General features: G+C 38.5%; 1 protein-coding gene across 2 annotated transcripts in view; it reads left to right on the forward strand.

Annotated features, from left to right (window-relative positions):
- The first annotated feature begins 2,159 nt into the window (after window positions 1-2,159).
- The window catches only part of CPO (carboxypeptidase O), a 51,265-nt gene continuing 29,497 nt past the window's right edge, over window positions 2,160-23,927 (forward strand). The window contains exon 1 of one of the 2 annotated variants that reach the window (XM_046018112.1): window positions 2,160-2,307. The gene's annotated coding sequence lies outside the window, so the exon portion shown is untranslated. The remainder of the gene's footprint in view (window positions 2,308-23,927) is intronic. The other variant, XM_046018111.1, reaches the window with a different exon arrangement.

A 23,927-nucleotide genomic window follows, 5' to 3' on the forward strand; every position in this document is an offset into this window, starting at 1 on the left:
GAGAGATCATCTCACACATTTCAGAATGGCTAAAATCAAAAACACAAGAAACAAGGGTTGGCGACAATGTGGAGATAAAGGAACCCTTATGCAGTATTGGTGAGAATACAAACTGGTGCAGCCACTGTGGAATACACTATGGAGGTTCCTCAGAAAGTTAAAAATAAGACTACTCTATGATCCAGCTATCATATGACTGGGTATTTACCCCAAAACTACAAAAACACAAATGCTTGTAGCAGCGTTATTTACAATGGTCACATTATGGAAACAGCCCAAGTATCCATTGATAGATGAATGGATAAAGAAATGGTATATAAGTACAAGTGAATATTATTCAGTCATAAAAAGTATGAAATATTGCCATTTGCAACAACATGGATGGAGTCAGACAGTACAATGTTAAGCCAAATTGGTCAGTCAGAGAAAGACAAATACCATATGATTTCAATACCATATGATTTCAATCATATATGGAATTTAAGAAACAAAACAAATGAAAAAAGGAAGAAAGAGAGGGAGAGAGAAGGACACAGAGAAACCAAGAAACAGACTCTTAACTATAGAGAACAAACTGATGGTTACCAGAGGGGAGGTGGGTGAGGGATGGGTGAAATAGGGGATGTGGATTAAACAGCACACTTATGATGATGAGCTCTGAGTAATGTGTAGAATTGCTGAATCTCTATATTGTACACCTGAAATTAATATAACACTCTATGTTAACTACACTGGAAGTAAAATTTAAAAGTTCATTAAAAAATGACAAATATCATGCTGTTTTCTTTTTTAAAAAATATTTTCTCCCATTTTATTGTTTATTTATTTTCTTAATATTTTGAGTGTTCCAAGATTCATTGTTTATGCACCACACCCAGTGCTCCATGCAATACATGCTCTCCTTGATACCTAACTTTTGTATCATGTTTCTCCCCCTTTGTATTTTCTTTAGTTTCTCTCAGCAATCTTTTGTAATTTACTGTGTAGTCTTGCATATTTTCATTAGCTTAATTTTCAGATATTTGATTTTTTAGATCATATTACAAATAACATTTTAAAAATTAACGTAATTTTTCAATTGTTTATGTCTAGAATGTAGAAATATGATGGATTTGCAAATTGTGTATCATGTTAACTCTAGTTCTAGCAGTTTTTGGCAAATTTCAAAGAGTGTTGTAGTTGTAAATCATGCTTATAAATAGTGACAATTTTATTTTTTCCTCTTCAGTATTTGTGCTTTTTATTTCTTTTGTTTTCTTATTGCTCTAGACTAGACTTCAGTACAATGTTTAATAGAAGTGGTAACCGTATACATCCTTGCCTTGTTCTGGATCATAGGAAAAAAAGGTGTTTGTGGTTTCACGATATATGATATTACCTATAGGTTTTCCATATATAACCTTTGTCACATTGAAAAAGTTCACTTCATTCCTTTGTTGAGAATTCTTTGTTGAGAATTTCTATTTCTATTTTAAATAGGCTTTTTGCATTTATTAAGATAATTGTGTCTTTTATTCTTTTTTCTGTTAGTATCAATCATTGATTTTTCAAATAATAAACTAACTTTATATTCCTGGAATAAAATCCACTTTGGCATGTTTTTATGTATTGCTAGTTTGAATCTGCTAATAAATTCTTCAAGTTTATTCAAATCTATATTCATGCGAGATATTAGTCTGTAACTTTAAAAACATTTTTATCAAATATTGTTGGGGTTATGTTAGCATCATAAAAATGGTAAGTGCTCATTTCTATTTTCTGAAAGAGTTTCCCTCTTAAAATCTTCAATAGAAAAACTGATAAAACTTGGAATTTCTTTGTGGAAACATTTTGATTTTAACTTCTATTTATTAGATATAGAGTTATTTAATATTGTATGTCTTTTTGTATGTTTTTGCAAGTTGTAATTTTCAAGGAATTTTTCCAAGTTCATCTAGTTGGTGTTGGAGATAGTTCTCCATGGATTTGTCAAATTTCTGTATGTTTTGTGAGCTGAAGCACGGACAGCATTTGTCCCAGACTGTCTTTTGAAGATATTTGTATGGCAAGTCACCTTGGAAGATAGAAATGATTTTTCTGTCTGGAATAGAGGGCGGGTTTGTTGGTTGTCTGGTATAATAAAGATAATGTCTTTCTCTGGGGCAAATGTCAGGCGGGTTTGCTTGCAGTTCCTTTTAAAACCTCAGGGTTCCTCAGCCATGACACAAAACAACTGCGTGTGCAGCATCCTCGAGAATTACTGTGTCTCCTGATGGAACTTAGGATCGAGGGAGAATCTGCTCAAACATGAAGCTCATGAGACTTGCTGTGAGTAATAAAATCCTTTGTCTCTGATCCAGGAGTCTTGTGTCTTCTGCTGGCATACACAAAACTGGTAGGCTAGTTCATTAGCTTGCAAATATACTGGTATCTTTACAGTTCTTGACAATTCAGCATATTTTGTATTTCTTGAAAATTGGCATAAATTACTTATAGTACCCCTTCATTAACATTTGAGTGTAGATTAGTTAAAAAAAAAACAAACCCTTTTCATTTATGAAAAAGCCCTTTTCATTTATTGTTCCTTCTCTCTGTCTCTTTGTGTGTGTGTGTGTGTGTGTGTGTGTGGTGTTTAATCAATTTTGCTAGGGGTTTATCAATGTTATTAATTTTTAATGACAACTTCTGACTTCATTTATTTGCTCAATTTTGTCTTTTTTATATCATTAATTTCTGCTTTAATATATTACCTTTATTGTATTTATTTTGGGTTCAATTTTCTCTTCTTTTGTTAGTTCCTTATGAGGAAACTTAGATAATCAATTCTTCTATCATTTTTATTTTCTAATAAAGGCATTTAATGTAACAAATTGCCTTCTAAGATTGCTTTAATGTACCTCACAAATTTTAATATGTGGTATTTTCATTACCATTCATTTTAAAATACTTTCTAATTTCTCTTGTGATTTCTTCTTTGACCCATAGGTTATTTAGATGTGTGTAGCTCACTTTCCAAATATTTGAAGATTTTCTAGATGTCTTATTATGATCAATTTCTAATTTAATATTATAGTGGTCAGAGAGCACACTCTCTGTATGTCTACCTTGGTGAATGCTCCATGTGCATTTGAAAAGAATATTGCAATTATTGGGTATTGTTCTAAAATATCAGTTAGTTTTGGGACTGATGACAGTTTTCACACTTTCTATATCATTACTGATTTTGTTTATTTGTTTTATCAATTGAATATTAAAATTTCCTATTTCTACCTTTTTATTTTTTATTATTTATTTTTTAAAGATTTTTAAATTTTATTTATTTGACAGATCTCAAGTAGGCAGAGAGGCAGACAGGGGTTGGGGGTGAGCAGGCTCCCTGCTGAGCAGAAAACCCAATGTGGGGCTTGATCCCAGGACCCTGAGATCATGACCTGAGCTGAAGGCAGAGGCTTAACCCACTGAGCCACCCAGGCACCCCTATTTCTACCTTTTTAAAAAAAGGTAAATTTACACATTTTGCCTTTCATTCTCTTGGATTTTTGTCCTTGCATTTTGAAATGTTTTTATTAGGAGTATGGATATTTAGAGGATTATTATGTTTCCTTGATGACTCAACTTTTAAAAATCATTAAGTATTGTCCCTTATAAACCCTGGAAATATCCTTGATCTTGACATTGACTTTGTCTGTATTATTATAACTGCACAACCCATCTTAGAGATGGTGCTTGCATGTTTTGTCTTATAGCACACATTTACTTTTCATTTATCTGTGTCTTTGTATTTAAAGTATGTTTCTTGCATGGCACCTGGCTGGCTCAGTTGGTAAAGAATGCGACTGTTGATCTCTGAGTTGTGAGTTTGAGCCCCATGTTGGGTGTAGAGATTACTTAAGGAAATTTTTTTAAAAAGTCATTAAAGTGGGTTTCTTGCAAACAACATAGAGTTATATCTTATATTTTTAATCCAGTCTGACAATCTGTTTTTTAGTGGGAGTATTTAGTTAATTTAAAATTAATATAATTGATATGGTTGGATCTGAGTATCATACTGCTATTTGTTGTGATAGTTCCATTTACTCTTTGTTTCTCTGTCATTTTTTGATGACTTCTCTTGGGTGAATTGAATATGATTTTTTACTTATACATATCTCCTCGATTGATGTACTTTAGCTGTACTTTTTTTAGTGTTTGCTCTAGATATTAACACATGCATCTTTAACTAAACATAGTGTATCTTCAAAAAATATGTAATTATATCACACTGTGGAAAGAATCCTACAATGGTATAAAGAAGCTTATCCCCTCCCTCAATCCTTTGTGTTCTTGTGGTTGTAAGTTTTACTTACATGAGTGCTATAAATCAAAGTATACATTGCTATTATTTTTGTTTCAGACAATAAATAATTATCTCAACATACCGTTTCTGCTGCTCCTCATTCCTCCTTGCAGATACTCAGAGGTGAATTCTCTCAATTCTCCTGCCATGCCTCTAGTCTTCTGAGTACTAGCCCCATGAACTTAGCGAAGGACTGTGGGAAAGAGCTGTTGAACACATACTTGCTCTGTGATTGGGGAATCTTGGGGTTCAAATCTGCTGTGCCAGTACACATGTATGAAACCTCCACAAAACCCCAAAAGGACAGTGTTCAGAGAACTTCTGGGTTGTTAACAGGTGAAGATGTGGGAAGGTGGCACATCCTGAGAGGCATGCAAGCTCTGTGCCCATTTCCCACACCTTGCCCTAGGCATTGCTTCTATCTGGTTGTTCCTGAGCTACATCCTTTTGTATCGTTATGGTAATCTAGTAATTAAAATGTTCCTCTGAGTTCCATGAGCTGCTCTAGCAAATTAGCTGAACCCAAAGAGGGAGTTATTGAGACAGGAGCACAACATCTATACATTGCCCCTTCCAAGACTTTGAGGATGACAGATCAAGAGCCGCAAGTGCAGGTGCAGAGCATGCACTCTCCTCTTCCCTCTCTGCCCCAGGGTATGCCCAGACTTATTATAATACATTTGCATTTTGGGTACAGTCCCCATGGAGAAAGGCTGCCAGGACTATTCAGGTTCAAACCTTGTAGAGTCAAAAACTCCTCACCCAACCTGTGGGAGGAGTTCCCCAAATGATTGGAAGCAGCCTCCTTTAGAGACCACCCCACTAGGAGTCACAGCACTTCCCAGCCCAGAAAGCTTGTTCTATCTCATGAAACCTGCCTCTCCCCACCTTGAGCTCCTCCCCCACCTTGAGAGTGTACTTCTGCTGTAATAAACTGCATTGGGCTTGCTACTTTCCTTCTGGCTATCTTTAGTCTGAGAGTGCATCCTCATGTAAATCTTCCCAGGGGAATCCAAGGACCAGGACCTCCCACACAGCACAGATTGTCCTACTGATAACAAGGTCTGCAGTCAGAAGCACAGGTGGTTACCTGGGCTTGCAGCTGGCTTCTGAAGTGGCAGAGGAGGCAGTCTTTTCGGATTGAACACTTAACCCGGAGAATCTGATTCCATCTCCAGGTAGAGAGTATGAGAATTGAGTTGAATTGTAGGACACCCAGATAGTGTGCAGAAAATTGTTGGAAGAATACCACTCATTAGAAATTGGTCTCAAAACATCCCTTGCAGGCCAATAAAAGTCCATTTCAATTTTGCCTTTTTTTTTTTTTTTCCTTCACCCTATCAGATAGTATATCAGATTTTCCACTCTGCCAGGGATAAAGGTGACCGTGGGTCTTTTTTCCCCTAAGAACATCTGGTCATTTTATGGAACGTAGTTCATTTAGATATCTTTGGGTTCCTAGCTCTCTGACAGATGAAAACAAAAACGCCCACAGCTATGATTTAGTAACTTCTCTGAGGTGCTCTTGCTGCTAGAATGAAAGCAACGGTTTCTCATGACTTTTTACATCCTTACAGGAAGTGGCAGTCACCTGCTGTCACTTCAAATTTATTTGTGGAACTCAATCCCTCAGTGAAAATTGGTATAAGCCTATGACTTCTGTGATCACTCAGTTAATAAAAAGGTCTTACTTACAGTCAGCAATTCAAACATTTAGTCCAAATTAATAATAAATTCTTAAAATTTCATTTAAATTTCCCCTTTCTCGGGTCCAGCTTACTGCAAGCTGGATACCAGTAGTGGAAGAGGGGACATCATTGGCTTTCTCTTACCTGCCCTGTGCTTCTGCCCTTCCTCCGGTCTTTCTAATCTGCCTTCAGACCCCTGCTAGGTGGAGTCAGTGGGAAGAGTGAAGAGTGAGGAACCAGAAATGCCTCACTTTACCAGCACCAATTTCTGGCTGTAGTGGATTTTTTTTTTTTTTAACTCAGCTCTTCCTTGAGATCTTTCATGGATTCTTGGAGACCTGTGTCTGTCTCCCTCATTATCAGGGAATCTCCCACCTGACTTATCCTCCATGAAGGTAGATCCATCTCTATTGCAATGGGTCTTTAACACTTTCTTCAGCGCTTAGCACTCTGGCTGCAGTTTGGCTGTGACTTCTGCTTCCACGTGTTTCTGGTGAACAAAACTTGAGACTTTCCATGCTGTCCTTGCCCTGAGGAAACACATTCTTTGACCAGGTTTAGGAGAGCAGCTTCCCCTGTAGCTGTCTTTCTTTGTTTCCTAAGCAGCGAATCACACAATTCTTATCTTTAGGTTTTCTAGATGGACTGTATGGCCATGTATCAAACTCTCTCGGCAACCATCTTGAAACATCTTTCTTTGTCACAATGTGTAGTAAGGATCCCCAGCGCTCTCCCCTTGGGGACTAGGATTCACAACCCAAGACTACAGTCTCCAAAATACTCGCTAATCTCCAAATCCCAGCCTCTTTGTAACCCTCTGTGGGTGAGAAGCTTAAGAGTTACAAGCCTGATTTTTCACCTCCCTTAGCAATTATATGATCTTCTACTTCACTTTGGGATTGTGAAAAACTAGATAATAAGCCAACATAGAGTTGCTTATGCTAAGCCCCTTGTTACCAAACCAAGAACTTTCTTAATTACAGTCTTGGCTCTCCCACAAATGGAATCTTAAGCCAGCCAGTCAGGGAATTGTCTGGTCACCACTAGCTAAGTAATCTGCCTGATACACCCCAGCTATCACCTAAAGGAAGGTAACCTTGTGATAACCAACCTACTTTTGTCTAGTATAACTTCCTTATTCCTCTTCCCTTCTGCCTATAAAAGTCTTTCATTTTGTACATCTTTTTGGAGCTTCTTTCTGTCTGCTAGATTAGAGGCTGCATGATTCACGAATCATTAGATAAAACCAATAAAATCTTCAAAATTTATTCCACTGGATTTTGTTTTTTAACAAAATATAACATCGTGGTGCCTCAGTGGAAACTTTCATTTTTTAAAAAAATCCTGTTCTACTTGAAGTCATGATAAATTGAAAACAACCACAGTCTGGCAATTAAAGGATACTAGGGTATAACTCTTCAAAATAATATTCTGTAGCACCCTCCAAAAAAGAATGAGGACATTCTTTATTTGTTGATTTGAAATGATCCCTAAAATATAGTGTTAAGCAAAAAAAAAAAAAAAAAAAAAAAAGGAACAGTGTGTAGATACAGGATGCAATTGCTATTTTTAAAAAAGTGGAAATAGATATGTTTTGCTTGTGTTTAATAAAATATCTCTGATAGGATACACAGGAAACTGGTTGCCTCTAGGGAGAGATATTTGGTAGCCAGGGATAGCTTTTTTTGTTGTTGTTCTTTTTGAAATTTAAACCAAGTGAATATATAATTATGTTTAAAAAGAAGATAATGTTAAATTGAAAAAAAAAATGCATGTACAATGAGGAAGTGAAGATTACAACTGATTTCTTTCCAGAGCTTGGGTGTGAAGGAAAGAAAAGAACAGGAGCCAGAACTGGGTGCAGGGTTAAGGAGTGATGTTTTAATTTTTGTAGCAGAGTCATGGCTATTCCAGGACTTGTGTAAGACTGTGACAAGATTTTGGAAATGGCTCTCTAAATTATGGCTTCTTGGAATATTGAATATTTTAGGCTAAAAGAGTTTGAGAAAACAGTAGAAGCAGGAAGGTCACTCTGACCTTCCCCCGACTGGCCTCCCCTGCAAGAGGTCATAAGATCCCATATGAAAGGTGCCCTCTCTATACCTGGAGGGAGGGAACCTCCTTATCCGCAAAGACAAAGAGATGCCAAGAAGAAGCCTAACAAACAGGTCTTAGTAATTCTCCCCAGTTTATTGCACTTTCTTCAAACTCTCTGACCTATCATAGTTCTACATGACTGCCTACTCTTCAACCCAAGCATAAAAGTACTCAGATCCAACTGTTTCCTCAGGTCCTCATTTCCTTATGAAGGCTCCATGTCACATAAAACTTGTATGCAAGAAATTTGTATGGTTTTCTTTTGTTAGCCTTTCTTTTTTTCAGTTTCATATTCATATTCAGCCAGAGACCCCAACAAGGTCAAGGAAAACTGGCTCATTCCCTACAGCGATTATACTGACTCATGACATCCTTCTCCCACCCAAGCATTTATCGACACCCACTGATTTACGAGAGACTTAGGGTCCTCCTGGGAAATCTTGAGCTGTATCCACAATGGGGATTCAGACATATAGCGATACGTCTCCCAAATGGTGTTTGATTGGAGAAGGGAGAGCAAAGACTAGAATATTTGACAGGACTACCGTCAAGAGAACTCTAAAAAGCTATGTTCTGAGTTTGTCATTCACAAAGAAAATAGTGTGCAAGGAGTTCTACAAAGTTGTACAAAGCTTCAGGTCTGTTAGGGACATGCTTGCCATTAGGCTTCTTAAAAAACATCAGGGCAGAGGTTTGGGAGCCATAACCTTCTCTCTCTTCTGTCTGCACACACAGTTGTGCAGGCACCATGCAATGCACTGCTGCTAGTGTCCACATTGAAAACATTGGCAGGCAGAATGGTCAGCAGGACTCTGCACCCCAGCATGGAACCCTAGCTCAGCAGAGGTGAGGCCAGCAATTAGACATATTGCAGATTCAGCTGGAATCTTCAGAGGCTGCTGAGCTGGAGACAACAGCGCCAATAGCTCTCCAGCAGCGGATGATAGAACCTCAACACAGGGGCAGGGAGTGGGCTGGGAAACTTAGGTCTCTGGCAAGACAGCAGCCACAAACACAGCTTTTTCATGAATATATATAAGATCTCCCTTGCTTTTGGGGATCTCACACATACTGGAGACAGAGGTAGGTGGAGGTTGCGGTTAGACTACTTGGCAAGGTGCAGGAAAACATTTGTAAACTTCTTTTTTTTTTTTTAAGATTTTATTTATTTGACAGAGAGAGAGATCACAAGTAGGCAGAGAGGTAGGCAGAGAGAGAGGAGGAAGCAGGCTCCTTGTGGAGCGGAGAGCCCGATGCGGGGCTCGATCCCAGGACCCTGGGATCATGACCTGAGCCGAAGGCAGCGGCTTAATCCACTGAGCCACCCAGGCGCCCCTCTACTTTCTTTTTTTAACCTGGTGCAATTTGAGTTCAATCTGGAAGCTGATGAAACCTGAGAGCATTTGGGTTGCATAATATTTTTATTTGTTTATAATTTACTTTTTGTGTAATAGAGACTTGTATATGTTCATTAGCTGTGCTTGAGTAATTAAGAGGAAGAGCTTGAACATAAAAGTGAGGGAGGAAATCAATTTGTCAAGGTCCCTGGTCCTAGAATTGGGGGTTATGGTGGAGAGATAGGATCCAAAAAGGGACACCTTTTCTACAGAATCAAGAGGGGAAGTGAGGAGGAGCTGCCGTGGAAATAGATTTTTAAACATGGATTGGATTTCCTCAGTGCAGTCAAGGGCTGTTTCATCTCCTGAGAGATGAGTAAGAGAGATGAGTGGACTGGGCGGTCTTGAGGAGAGCCATGAAGATTTAGCTACTCCTTTTGGGGAATTGTGGTTGACTAGACAACTATAAAATAAGTGTTGAGTGGTGCCAAGGGCCCCACTGGAGTTGAAGACCATGAATTTTAAGTGAGATAGCCTTCTCCGACCCCATAAGTCTCTAGGTTAGGTACATTCTTGTGGGCTTCCACAGGTGCTAAATTTCCATATGATAATTACTTATCACACTACCATGTAGTTGTTGAGCTTCCCCCGCAAGAAGGAGGAGACGCTCTCTTATTCACTGTTTTATTCTTTTCTGAGTCTAGCATAATTTCTTCTACTGTTTTTTTAATTAATTAATTTATTTATTTTTAAAATTTCTTTTCAGCGTAAATTTATATTTAAAATTCATTGTTTTTGCACGACACCCAGTGCTGCTACTGTTTTTAGTGCATAGCAGGTGCTCAACAAATATTGGCTGAATAAACATCAACAATATGGTAGTTGTGAAATTTCTCCCATTGCTCTCAGATGCCAGGGTAGAGAAGCAAAAGAGGTGGATGGTGTAAATGGTCCAGAGTGACTAGAAGATTTTCAGATGGGTGTAGCAGGGGTTGAAGGAGCTGGCAAGATCCTTGTTGACACATGCTCCATGATGATTGGGTTGGACAGGATTTGAGAGGTGGTGCATGCCAAGGCGAGGGAAAGGTCTGGGGCAAGACCATGGGAGTGGTATGTTTATGGGAATCATTAGAACTGGAGCAGGGCTGGGATGTGACCTTGGCAGGTCCAGATGTGCTCCTGGCCTTAACATTCTGCTTCTCAGTGCATTCCTCCCAACCTAGTAGGAACCTCCCACCACCAAGGATAAGGAGGAGGAAAAAGTTTAAACAACAAATAGATCCTACTTGAAAAACAAGATTTGTGAGCGGGAGATGAAAACAGACATTGGAACTTGACTTTTTTTTTTATTTTTTTTTTCCATTTTATTTATTTTTTCAGCATAACAGTATTCATTCTTTTTGCACAACACCCAGCACTGGGTGGAACTTGACTTTTAAACGACAATCTTGACATTAAATTCTTACCAAGAACTTTTCTTTCAAGTAGTTGACATGAGATTTGCAAAACCATGTCATTATACTTTGAAACTCTCCTAGCCTTGGGTCAGTATTATTATATTGGCTTTGAAAGCGGGGACCATACCTGAGTCATCCTTGTAGGCCCTGGGCCTAGCATATGGGGATGTTGTCCAGTAGGCTGGCATTGACCTAACGTCTATCCCTGGGTCTTGCACCCAATTACTGTATTAATAATTATAACCTATTTCCATCCTATTTTGACATCCAACCTATTTTGACATCCCAATCAGTTAAATTTACATGCCTGTTTTCTGAGCTATCCAAGAGCTTCCTCTCTAGCTTACAGATATTCTATTTAGGCAATACAGGTCGGAGCAACAAGACAAGCTTTGTACAGATTTCAGAACTGTATGAGTGAGGAACACTCACAGGTTCTGGAAGACTGCATTAAGAACAAATGTCTGCTGGGATAGGAAATGTCACATCACTCTAACAAATAGGTTCTGGACATCCTCTCTTGGAAAACCCTGAACAAAGGGAAAATATGTACTCTTCCCAGTCTCAAGAAGTTTACAGTCAGGTGGAGAATGGTAAGAATGACACAAACAATTATAAAGGGAGCAGAATTGTGAAGGAGCCAGAGGGAAGACAAAAGACCATGGAAATTAACAGAGAGAAACAGCACTCTGCGGTACATAAAGGACCTTCATTAATTACACTATTATAAATAAACAACTTTTATAAGTTGCATATTAATAATATATTTTATATTGATGAATAGTAAAATTGTAATAAAATTACAGTATTAAATTATAAAAAGAAAAGTTAGTTCATAGAATGCCATAGCAATTCCAAGGAATATAACTAATACATTATACGAAATTAATACTTGAAGATCAAGAAGCAATACACAGTTGAGAAAGGAGTTATTAAATGATAAAGGATGTCACAATTGAATATTAATGTGGAGGAAAATAATTTAAATCCATGCCTCATCACTAAAATTTCATTAAGTTCCAAATGAGTTAGTGGGTTAAATTGCATCACAATCAGAAGAAAATAAAAGAGCCTATTTCTCCCACCTATGAAGAAGAGATGTGTGTCTGTTAAGTTATAAATTTTATATCATTTAACAGAATAAATCTAGGAAATATGACACCTTTCTCTTGAATGGGAAAATGATAAGACCAACATATAATACAAACTTACTATTAAAAATAAAGAAATTTTACATATATATATATATGTGTGTGTGTGTGTGTATATATCTCTCTCCAAAATGTAGCAGCTTAAAATGATAACCATTTATTTAGTGCCTGAGTGCATGGGTTGGTAACTTGGACTGGCTCGCTGCTCCTTCTGCTGGTCTCTGCTGGCTTACTCAGGCATCTGGGGTCAGTTAGGTGGTCTCTAAGGGTTGGCTAGCTGTCGGCTGACACAATGGGGCACCTGCTCTCATCATCAGAAAGTCTCATCAAGGTTTGTTCATGTGTGGCAGATGGGTTCCAAGTGCAGCCAGAGGGCAAACCGCAATACTCAAGTGCCTTACGTGTCTCTGCCCGCATCACATTTGCTATTGTTCAATGAGCTAAAACAATCACAAGGTCAGTCCCAGAGTCCATGTGGGAGGCCACTGCCAAAGTGTGTGGAATCGGCAAAGGGGCATATCTGTGGCCATTTTGTCATCTACCCTACATCATAATTGGCAAAGGAATCTGGCAGCCGTACCAGAGAGAACAGCAGATCATGGTATGGAAACTTCATAACAGTACTAGTGATTAAAGAAATGCACATTAATGTTGGTTTCTAGCCTTTTTTGGTAGAACCGGGGACTGAGGCCCAAAGCTTTGTTAAGGTGGTGCAGAAGACGACTTGCCGGCCTGCCGACCAAGCAAGGTCTTTGATGCCAAGTCCAGCAATAAAGGGTAAACCTGGGTTCCAACTCAGCTCCAGCATTTTCTAGTGGTATCACTTGTATAATATCACTAAGCCTCAGTTTCATTTCTATAAAATTGGAAAATAATACCTATTACATAGGTTATGAGGCTCAAATGAAATCATGTGATAATACTCTGCAAGTATCCTGGTACCGGCTCAGTTCATGCCTCATCCTTCCCTTTTCGATGATGTGATCTTATAAAACCAGCAACAAAGGAAAGTAAAACAAGAAAAGCTCAAAGAAAACACAGGAGCAAAATAAATAGATAAGCCATTGGGGCTAAGAAGAAACCAGTGACGCTTTGTACAGCTATTAATTCACTAATTATTGAGTGCCCTTTCTGGGCCTGGCCCCATGCTAGACAATGGAAATATATCCCCTGCCCTCATGGATAGTCTAATGGCAGAGACGGACAATAACCAAAACATTACATCAATAAGTACGAAATTGTGGCCTTAATTAGTGCTAGAAACGACTCTTGATTAGTGCTAACAGGACAGCATATAATAGGAAGAGATAACCCAATCAGGAGTGGGAGGGGGGCAGGGAAGCCCTCCCTGAGAAATGAATGGGATGGAGTATGAAAGGGACAGGGAAGATTATCTAAACTAGGGTAGGGCCATCAGAGGGGTCACACCCCATGGTCCTAGGAAATGACAAGTAATCGTCTTACTCCTTAAAGCAATGTGAAGTCAGGGAAAGATATAGAGAAATTTGGGGTTTGAAAAGCTTCTTCTGGAATCAGAGTAGAGAACAGATCAGAGGAGAGAATGAGTGGCTGTAGGCAGGTGAATTAGGAAATTATAGCTGGAGTCTTGTAATTTCAAATTTAGTTCAATTTTCCATAAAGCATTGTAAACCTATTCATTCTACTTTGGTAAGTCCTAAGGAAATATACCCCAAATACTGGTACATTCATCACAAATGATCAGTGACTAACATTAGACTAATAATGTTTAATGAATAAAGTTAATTAAATGGGTTTAGGCAGCCATGTCAGTGTTAAAATCCACATATATTTTTAACGACCAACAGGTCATAATTTTTTTTGACATTATCAATTTTAAAAATTACCTTTCCTTCCTAGCTTGGCCAGCTTGATGATAACAGCTTTCTAAGCAATATTGCAAGTTTGAACTCCTTATTAGCAGTAAAATTTGTACAGATATCTCAAAAGTCTGGGTTACTCCAGATAAAGTTTGGATTTGGGCTTTACCTTGGCTGCAGTTATATGAAGACACAATGAGCCGAATTAATCTCACACAAATTCCTAATTAAGTGAAGTTTTCTTCCTGATCTTCAACTAACCTTTCTAACTGCCCCAAAAGGAGTAGACCATAAAAATATGGAGCATTGTCAGGAAAAGTTGTGAAAAGCTATGTAATGGGCCACAAAGATTATGGGGCATCTACAATGGTAAAACTAGACACTGTCTAGAGCACTATTTGTGATTATCTGTTTTTCATTGTTTTTGATGTATTTTATGGTTCTGTACATCATAAAAAGTAAATAACAACCCAAATGATTCTTGTTTGTAGAAATACCATTGAATAGTGTTCAGTGAAAAGAAGTGACGAATTTTGCATCTTTCGTAAATTTATTTCAGCATTCCTGCTGCTAATTTATATTTGCAGACTTTTCCTTTGAACAGGTTCTAACTTCTTATTGACTCTCTCATTAATTCATGCAGTAAATAAAATCTTTGGCTTGCATTCATTTTAAATGAAACTCTTGATTTTACGTTTTTAAAAAAATTATCCTTTTTCAGTGTCTAGTTTAGAGTGTCCTCAGCATTAAGCTGGGGGCCTGTGAGACACGCAATTTGACACACAAGAAATAGTTGCAAACTACACCGAACGGAGGGGGGGTAAGTAAGTAGATTTTGTAATAGAGACTCCAGGTTGCCACTGGATTTGAGAAAAGAGGGAGATTAGGTCTTGAGCTCACCAAAAAAAGATTTCAGAGAAAAGGTATGATTTCAGGGCTAGGACTTCAGAAAGCCCAGAAGAGATAGAAGATAGAACCTCCTATGGTAAGACAGGGAGGAAATCAAGCATGATCAGTTCAGAGAGATTTGCTCTTTGGCAAGGGCCTGGGTATAAAAAAATGCCAAGATGGCTCAGTCAGTTAAGCATCCCACTCTTGATTTTGGCTCAAGCTGTGATTGGAGCTGTGAGATGGAGCCCTGTGTCAGGATCTGTGCCTGGTTTGAGTCTCTCTCTCCCTCTGCTCTTCCCCACCTTCTCCCACTTTCTGTCTTTCAAAAAAACAAAAAATAATCAAGGCTAAATTTTATTTGGCATCTACTATGTACTGGCAATGGGTGCCAGAGATTCTCAAGCCTGACTACCCATTAGAATCACCCGTGGGAATGCAAAAATGCTACTTCCCCGGGCCCCATTATCAGAAATCCGAATGTAATTGCTCTGGGAAGGGAAGTGCCAGGGAAAATCCTCCAGGTGATTCTAAAATGAAACCAAGTTAATGAACTACTGTGCTATGCAATTTACAAGGGTCCTTTGATTTAATTTTAACCCTTCTAGTAACCCCTCAAGAGAGGTATTTTCATCCTGGTTTTCTAGAGGGGGGAAGGAAGGCGCAGAGAGACTTGGTGATTTGCCTCAAGGGGCTGCTAAGAGAACGAGGGAAATCTTGATTACTAGTGGTTGGTTTGTGGAGAACACTCCAGGTGGAGAAAAAAGCGAGAACAGTAGTGACATAACATTCCTCTAGGGTAGTAAGGAAATGTTAACAGAAGCAAATAGGTCCCACAATAAACAAATGAATACAAAGGGAACAAAATGTGACTCATTTGGGGAGTCTTACTAAAACGGAGCGTCTGGGATGGAGATTCTGCCTTTCTGATGATGCTGGTGATGTTGGTCCCCAGTGTGCATTCTGATTCTTTTTTCAAAGATTTATATATTTATTTTAGAGAGTGCACAAGTGTACAAGTGGGGGAAGGGGCAGAGATAGATAGTCTTCCAGCAGACTACCCACTGAGCTTGGTACTGCATGCAGGGCTCAATCTCATGACCCTGAGATCATGACTTGAGCTGAAACCAAGAGTCTGACACTCAGACTAAGCCACCCAAGTGCCCTCACATTCTGATTTTTAATTGTGGGTTTTAGATAACATGGTCAATGCAGATTGACTCAGTTTCTTTTTCTGTAATTGGGGCCAATGGTTGATCCTACTGGTAGATTTTGGGGTTCAGGGCAAATAATCAAGAAAGACATCTCCGGTTCAAAAAGGTGGTTTTATTAAAGCATAGGAACAGGACCCACGAGCAGAAAAAAGCTGCATTGGGGTTGTGATAAGTGTCTGATTATATACTTTCAAGTTGGGAGGTGTTAGGGACTGCACAAGTCTAGAAATCTAGAAACAAGATTTCCAGGATGCTGAAGGGGCTCGCTATTGTTAGGAAAAGGTCATTTATTACTGTTTGGTAAAAACTCAGTCATGAGACTCTAAATGTTTATCAGTGGGCCATATATCTTGGTGGGAGAGGTAGAGATAAAGAAGTTTCCAAAGGAATTTTTATATGTATAAAGTAGACTCCCAGCATCCTAGGGAATGGGATAATGTTATGCTAAGATTGCCTTTTGTCTGTAGCAGTATCAACACTGAGGCAACTGAGTTCCTAGAGGAAGGTCACTCTGTTTCAAGGACTTGTGGATGGGCTTAAGCAGTAAGGAATGTAATTTTTCCTTTTGCCTCTGTTTCCCACATCACTATTACATGCAGGTTGTTTATGCATTGAAGCACAGTATCTGGGATGTAGTAATCACTCTATAAACTTTAGTGATAACTCTGTAACTTGCTTTAACTTTTAAAAGACTTCCCTTCAGAACAACATGGCATCTTTTTGGGTGTTAAGGAAATGCTAATAGAAACAAACAGGACATGGGAAAGTTAGGGTAAGGGATTTGCAACACCCCTTTGCTGGAAATAACAAGTACGAGTCTTGTGAAATTTGGTGCTCCCAGTATACAAGTGGGGAGCTGAACTTTTTAAATGTATTTGGGTGGGTTAAACCTCATTGTAATTTTAGTAACTACTTTTCTGTATAAACTGAATCTCATATGAAATCAAGTAGGAGTCTTGCTTTTCTTTTTATTTTAGACCTATAGTGAAATCTATGGGAATATGAACATAGGAATTATATTGAATTAGGGATATTTTATATTGGAAGTGAACTATGCTGGAATATGTTCTTAGGTCATAAACAGCAAGCTAGGATTATATAGATTATATGTATAAGTTGATTTCAGTAGCTAAGATACAGCTCATTTTCAACAGATGCTCATTTTCAAAAATCTGTTTTTCTGAAGTACGTAAAGCAGAGAAGCCCCTCCATGCTTTGTTCCACCTTTAGAAAAATTCTCTAGAGAACTTTGCGTCAAGAAATTTCATGACAAAGGAGAAAACATTCTACATTTTACTGTTTGGCAGTTTGGTTTTTCTCTTCTATATAGTATGGTTCTAGTACTGGAAAGCTCTTGCGCAGAACTGTGATCTGGTTATAGATCCTTGTTATTAGTGTCAATGATAATTACACAATCTATTTTTGATAGTTTTTACAATCTGCACAGAGCTTTCACATACATTATTTCATTTAATATGTTCCACAGCTCTGAGTAGGAGGGCAGACGGTTACAACTGCTTTGAAGGAAGATAGGTGAGATTTGCCCCCAATCACATGGCTGACAAATGAGGAAACAAACATTAGAACTCAAGGCTTCTGATTTTTAACCCAGTGTTCTGTACATGGCCCATCAAGTATTGCACTGAGATTCAGACAATGAATGTAATAATCTTTAATAATGATTTGCTAAATATAGTCGGTAGAAATGAAAACGTGTAAGACAATGAACCTTGGGAAAAAACAGAGGAGAGAAGAAAGTCTGTTCTAATTGTGTTGCCTTTCTTTTATATATACCTAAATATAGGTATATTTCAATATATATGCACTTATATTTATAGTTTTATTGAGATAAGATGGACATATAACAGTATTGAAGTTTAAGATGTACAACATGTTGACTTGATACACTTCCATATTGCAAACTGATGAACACCATAGCATTAGCTAACATTTTCATTATATCACATAATTATCTTTTTTTTGTGATGAGAGCATGTAAGATTTACTCTCTTAGCAACTTTTAAGTATATAATACAGTATTATTAACTGTAATGACCATGCTGTATATGAGAACCCCAGAATTTATTCATCTTCTGACTGAAATTTGTACCTTTTGACCAACATCTCCCCATTTCTCCCACCTCCCTCCCTCTGGTAACCGTCCTTCTCTCTGTTTCTATGAGTTTGGCTTTTGTTTATATTTCATATATAAGTGATGTCTTATAGTATTTATTTTTTTCTGACTTATTTCACTTAGCATTATGCTCTCATGGTCCATCCATGTTGCCACAAGTGGCAGAACTTCCTTCTTTCTCATAGCTGAATAATATCTTTTATACATACCTACATATATGTATATTTATATATGTGGTATACACACACACACACCACATCTTTATCCATTCATCTGTTGATGGGTACTCATGTTGTTTCCATATCTTTTACCTTTTCTTTGTACCTGAGAAATCAATGGAGGCATATTGCAAAATGATAATCCTCCTTACCAAGATTTCCAGAATGATGATCCAGGGTGATGAATCAAAAGTGTTTTTGTCTTTGTTTTTTATTTTTTATTTTTTTTAAAGATTTTATTTATTTATTTGACAGAGAGAGATCACAAGTAGACAGAGAGGCAGGCAGAAGAGAGAGGGAAGCAGGCTCCCTGCTGAGCAGAGAGCCGGATGCGGGACTCAATCCCAGGACCCTGAGATCATGACCTGAGCCGAAGGCAGAGGCTTTAACCCACTGAGCCACCCAGGCGCCCTTGTCTTTGTTTTTTAAATTAGTTGATAGTTAATGCTGAATGAGATACTATCCAATTGGGAAAGAGATGGAGAAGTATCCAAAGATCTAATTCCCAATATAATTGTCCTTACCACACCTTGGTTCTATGTCCATCCCTCACCCAGGCAGGTATCTGGGGTTTCTGGACAAAATCCAGGCTCTTCTCTGGGATATCTTCTGTCTCCTTGCTCTACCATCTTCACTGTTGGCATTTGAGAGCATATATTTCTTCTGTTTTCCTCTTCCTTCCCATAATGATATAAATAGAAGATACTTCAGCATGAGGGAAAGAGCAAAGTTTATCATCTTCACAAAAAGGTTGAGGACCCTGCCATATAGTATTGCGAACACATTAGACAGAGCAAGCAAGCAGTGAGATAGAAAGCCGCCCCCCCCCCCTTTTTTTTCAGGCCAACTAGTATGGTGTGCTAAATAGTATGTGCTAATAGTATGGTATGATAAATAGCTAGCATGTGATTTTCTGTAGTTTCCTGGCTTTGTTTTGGAAGCCTGCTGAGGACTGGTTGTGTAGGATTGCCCCTATTTTTTTGAACTGCAGTTTGATTTCTGTTTCTAATTATCCACCCAACCCAGAAAGATCCCTATGACTCAAGGACTATTGTATCCATTTATTTTCATTTGTCTTGGAGTCTGATTGATGTGTTGGCTGGATCATCTGAGAAGCAGGTGCCAAGATGAACTTAGAAGTGGAAGAGATTTACAGGGAGTAATCCTTGAAAGATAAAAGGAAGAGGAAGAAAGAGAAGGCAAGGAGAGCCTTTAGAGAATGATGCAGATCTGACACCTGTAAAAAGTGAAGGGGAAGAAAGAAGATTGGGTACGGAGAGTCTCTGAGTGTGGCGCCACTCCAAGAAGACTGCTTCTAGAGGAATGTTGCACAGGTACCGTGGTGAGCCTCTGCACCACTTCTGTGCTCGGTCATTGGCTAGGGGATGTCTCTTAAATAGCATTTAGTCTCAGCTTGAATGCTGAGTCAGATTCTAGTATATGTGCTGCCGAAGCGAGCACGCTGAGTCAGATTCTAAAAGTACTCACAGCCAGAGATTGGCAGCAGTTTTTCTCTTGAAAGTAGATTTCAACAAGGTGCAGCTACAGCTACCTCAGCTAGGTGAAGGGAAGCAGATGGTCAGAGAAAACTCAGTGCCTTGCTGCACAGGTGAGAGACTAGGTCTAGCCAATGGACTTATGCCGTCTGTCAATAATATGCATTTAAATTCATGTTTCCATCCATCCACTCATGCATGCATGCATCCATATATCCACCCATTCACCCATCCACTCATCCACTCCTTTGTTGTCTTCGAAGATAGCAGTAATCTCTCAAGCTTCTGTCAGAACAAGAATGTATCCTTGGTGCTGCCATAGAAACCAAATCTAGATTTTGCCTCTTCTGCTACTAAGGCCATAATCTCTGAGTGACAATTGGCTTGTGTCTCCACTTAATCTGCCTGCATCTGCTTGTGACCGTAAATCAAACTATTATCCTTCTGAGACCAATCCCTTAAAACACACACAGATGTCTGCCCAACTGACACACCTCTTTCTTGAGTCCTACTGATATTTTGTTCCACTGGGTGGCCTATAATTTATGTTCTAGCCCTTTGACTCGATCATAAAATTCATATCACCAGGCATAAAAGGTACATGGCAAGTGAGGAGATTCATTGTAGTGACCATGGGTTCAGGGTAAGTGAGAAAAAATTAGAAACAGTAGAAATGGTGAGCTGGCTTGACTGTGGACATTTCAATTTTTAGCTCCCCGAAGTTGTTTACTTTCAAAATGACCCTGGCCTTTGTTAGTAGTGTTTTGTAGAGCTTCTTTCCAACTCAAATGGCAACCAGCCATGAGAAATCAGGGGTTTCATTTTGAGAGCACATTATTTTGGAGGATAAAGATGGTGGAAATGTCCAGGGTTTGGCATGGAAGAAAAATGAAGTTGATTTTTTAAACACACATTACTGCCAATTAGAGTGTAACCTTCCTCTAAATCAGTAGTCTCAAAGGTTCTTCCATTTCTTCTATTTTATTACTCATTCTATCAAAGATAGAATAGCAACCAATTCCCACATCTTTCCTAGAACAATGTCTATGTTTTGGCAGGTCTTCTCTCCTGTGGGCTTAAAGCACTACATGTGTTTGTAGGCATGCTATCAAATACTTTATAGGACATAAAGCTTGCAGTAATATTTTTGGGAGTAAATTTTATTGCTATGGCTTTAAAACACAATCAAATAAAAACAAGAGTTCCATTAGTAGTTGAATATTGTAATAATAGAGTTGAGGATAAATTTTACTGTTATAGGAACTATAAAACAGCAATAATAAAAAACACTATTATTGTGAATAAATTGTTTGAGATGACTAACTAGAAAGCTATAAAACACAACAATAAGGAAAGATGTGTTAATAATTCATCCTTGTTAGTGAGGAGTCCGTGGTTCCAGTTCATCGGCCTTCGGTGCTCTAGCTTACAGCTTTCATTACATAAGGTTGCAGAAAGATGATCTTTGGCCAGCGAGTTGGTAGGAAAACATATATTGCAGTGCAACTGGACATGGAGATTGAGGAAAATCTAATTACCAGTGACTTTAGGAAAACCCTGTGTAGCAATGCCAAATGTTTTCACAACATTAAGAAATTTTTTGCAGGTTTCTACTAACAATTTGTTTGCATTGTTTGTGCATTTTGGTGCATTTCTTATTTTTTATTTATGTTCTTTTGCTTCAGAATAACAGCATGAAATTATATATTTGTCAGAGAGGGAAGACTATTCTAATCCTGCCTTTTATTTGGATTACCATGCATCTTTCTGCCCCGAGTCCATCTTGGTCCAATTCCAAAGAGTAGTTTGAAAAACAAAAACAAAAACAAAAACAAAAAACATCCACTGTCAGATCCTTGGTTCCATTCTCCCTCTGTGGAACTCACAGCCCCATTAAAACCTTTGCTTCAGAGTTAGGACGACTGAGGTGACTGCTTTGACCCGCACATGGGTGAGGAAAAGAATGTCATGGGGTTGCATTTTACCTCTCATTCTGAACATCAACAAAACTCAAATTCGAGATTTCTGAATCAACAATATCCTAAAGGGACAACAGAAGATCATAACGATGACGTTGCTGTTATGGTGAGAGCCATGTTCTGTGCTGATGGAGTTTTCTATACTCACTGCCTCCACTTTCTCACTTGGCTTTCCTTCTTTAACCAACTCCAGTCAGGCTTTTGTTTCTACCACATGTTGACTGAAATTGCTCTTTTCAAGGTCTCTGGGAACCTCTATTCTGCTGTATAAGATTGCTAGTTCTCAGTCCTCATCTGACTCCACTTCTGAACAACATTTGGCCCAGCTGGTAACTCCCACTTTCTTAAAATGCTTTTCTCACTTGGCTTCTAGGACACAACAGTCTCGCAGTTTTCCACCTACTTCGCTGGCTGTTCTTTCTCAATTTCCGTTGCTGGATTCCTCTCTTCTACCAAGACCTCTAAATGTTAGACCAGCCCAAGGCTCAGTCTTTGTTTTTGCCTTCTCACTCTGTATTCACAACCTACATGAACTCCTCACGTGGCTTCAAACACCATCTTTTGCAAGCTGGAGTCACAAATTTGTGTACCTCACTCCAGCTTCCCTCAGCCACAGCCTGCCATAATTGCTACCCACTTGAAAATCCCCTGGATATCTGATAAGCATGTCAAATTTATCAAAGACAAATACAATTCTTAAGTTTTTTTTCTCTTCAAATCTTGTCCTCTCTCAATTTTCCTCATCTCATAAAAACTAACCACTATTCACTCCATTTTGTGGTCTCGAATTCTAGGAATTTTTCTTGAGTTTTCTAATTCCTTCACACTTCACAATTATTCCATAAGCAAATTTGCTTCTAAAGTAAATTCCCAGGGTGACCATATTGTACCGTATCACTATGACTGACTGACCTGAGGCCCCATCATCTCTCCCTTGGAATGATATGGTATCCTTCCAGCTGGCTTTTCTGTTTCTATGCTGTCTGTCTCTTGCCGACACTCTGTGCAGCAGCCAGACAAATTATTTAAAATACAAAACCAAAACCTTTTCAGTGATTTCTTAGAATACTATTCAAAGTCCTTACTATGGCCTATGGTCTCTATAAGATCTGCCCTCTTACCTATCTCCTTGACTTCAACTTCCATCATTCTCTCAACACTACTTTAATCAAACCTTGGCTTTCTTCCAATTTCTTATTGGACCTTATTGGGACCAAGTTCCTGTCTTCTCTGGGACCCCCACACATGCTGCTCCCTTTACCTAGCACACTTTTCCTACAAGCTTTTTCATGAACCACATCATTTAGAACTTACCTCAAAAATCATCATAAATAAATCAGGACAGTCCTCTCCATCTCAATATAGTCTTGACCTATGATCACCCCCATCTCCTTAATCTGAGCTCTTTTACTTGAAATTGTATTATTTGTTTGTACACTTGTTAATTATTCTCAGTTCCATATTCCATATTCTGAGTTCCATAAAGCAGAGAGATGGTCTGTCTCTTTCATCTTTGCTTTCATCTTAGTACTAATACCTGGTATAAAGTGGGTACTTGTTACATTTTTGTAACATTTTGTAGAACATTTTGTACATGTTGTAGAATGAGTGAAAGAATGAATGAATGTAGATCAAAGGATTTAGACTGGGCCCCCAAATGCCAAAGACTTCATTTAAATCCTTTACTTCTCTGCACTAAATCTTGCCTTGCTCAGTTAGAATTTTAGCAATGATCTTAACTTGAGCTTTTACTTTTTAGTGGTCATGTTTGAGATTCAGGCATATCTGGGTTTGTCTGAAAACACGGTGGCGTATCTGACATAGACCTTTTTGTGAGAGGGCTGTGTGAGAAAATCCACTTGAGAAAGGATTTAAAATGTTTTCACTGTTCAGATTTGGAGAGACCTAGATTTGTTTAAGAAGCTGGTGGTATGCTCCCCAATGTCCTGTAAGATTAAGAGTCATTTATGGTTTGTCTCCCTCCCAGTCCCATCTTGTTTCATTTATTCTTCTCCTATCCCCCTAACCCCCCACGTTGCATCTCCATGTCCTCATATCAGGGAGGGGAGGGTATGTGCTATCATGAGTGCTGTGAAGTATGTAAACCTGGCGATT

Source organism: Meles meles, chromosome 9 (assembly GCF_922984935.1).
Source record: "Meles meles chromosome 9, mMelMel3.1 paternal haplotype, whole genome shotgun sequence".
In the NCBI taxonomy this organism is placed as follows: domain Eukaryota; kingdom Metazoa; phylum Chordata; class Mammalia; order Carnivora; family Mustelidae; genus Meles; species Meles meles.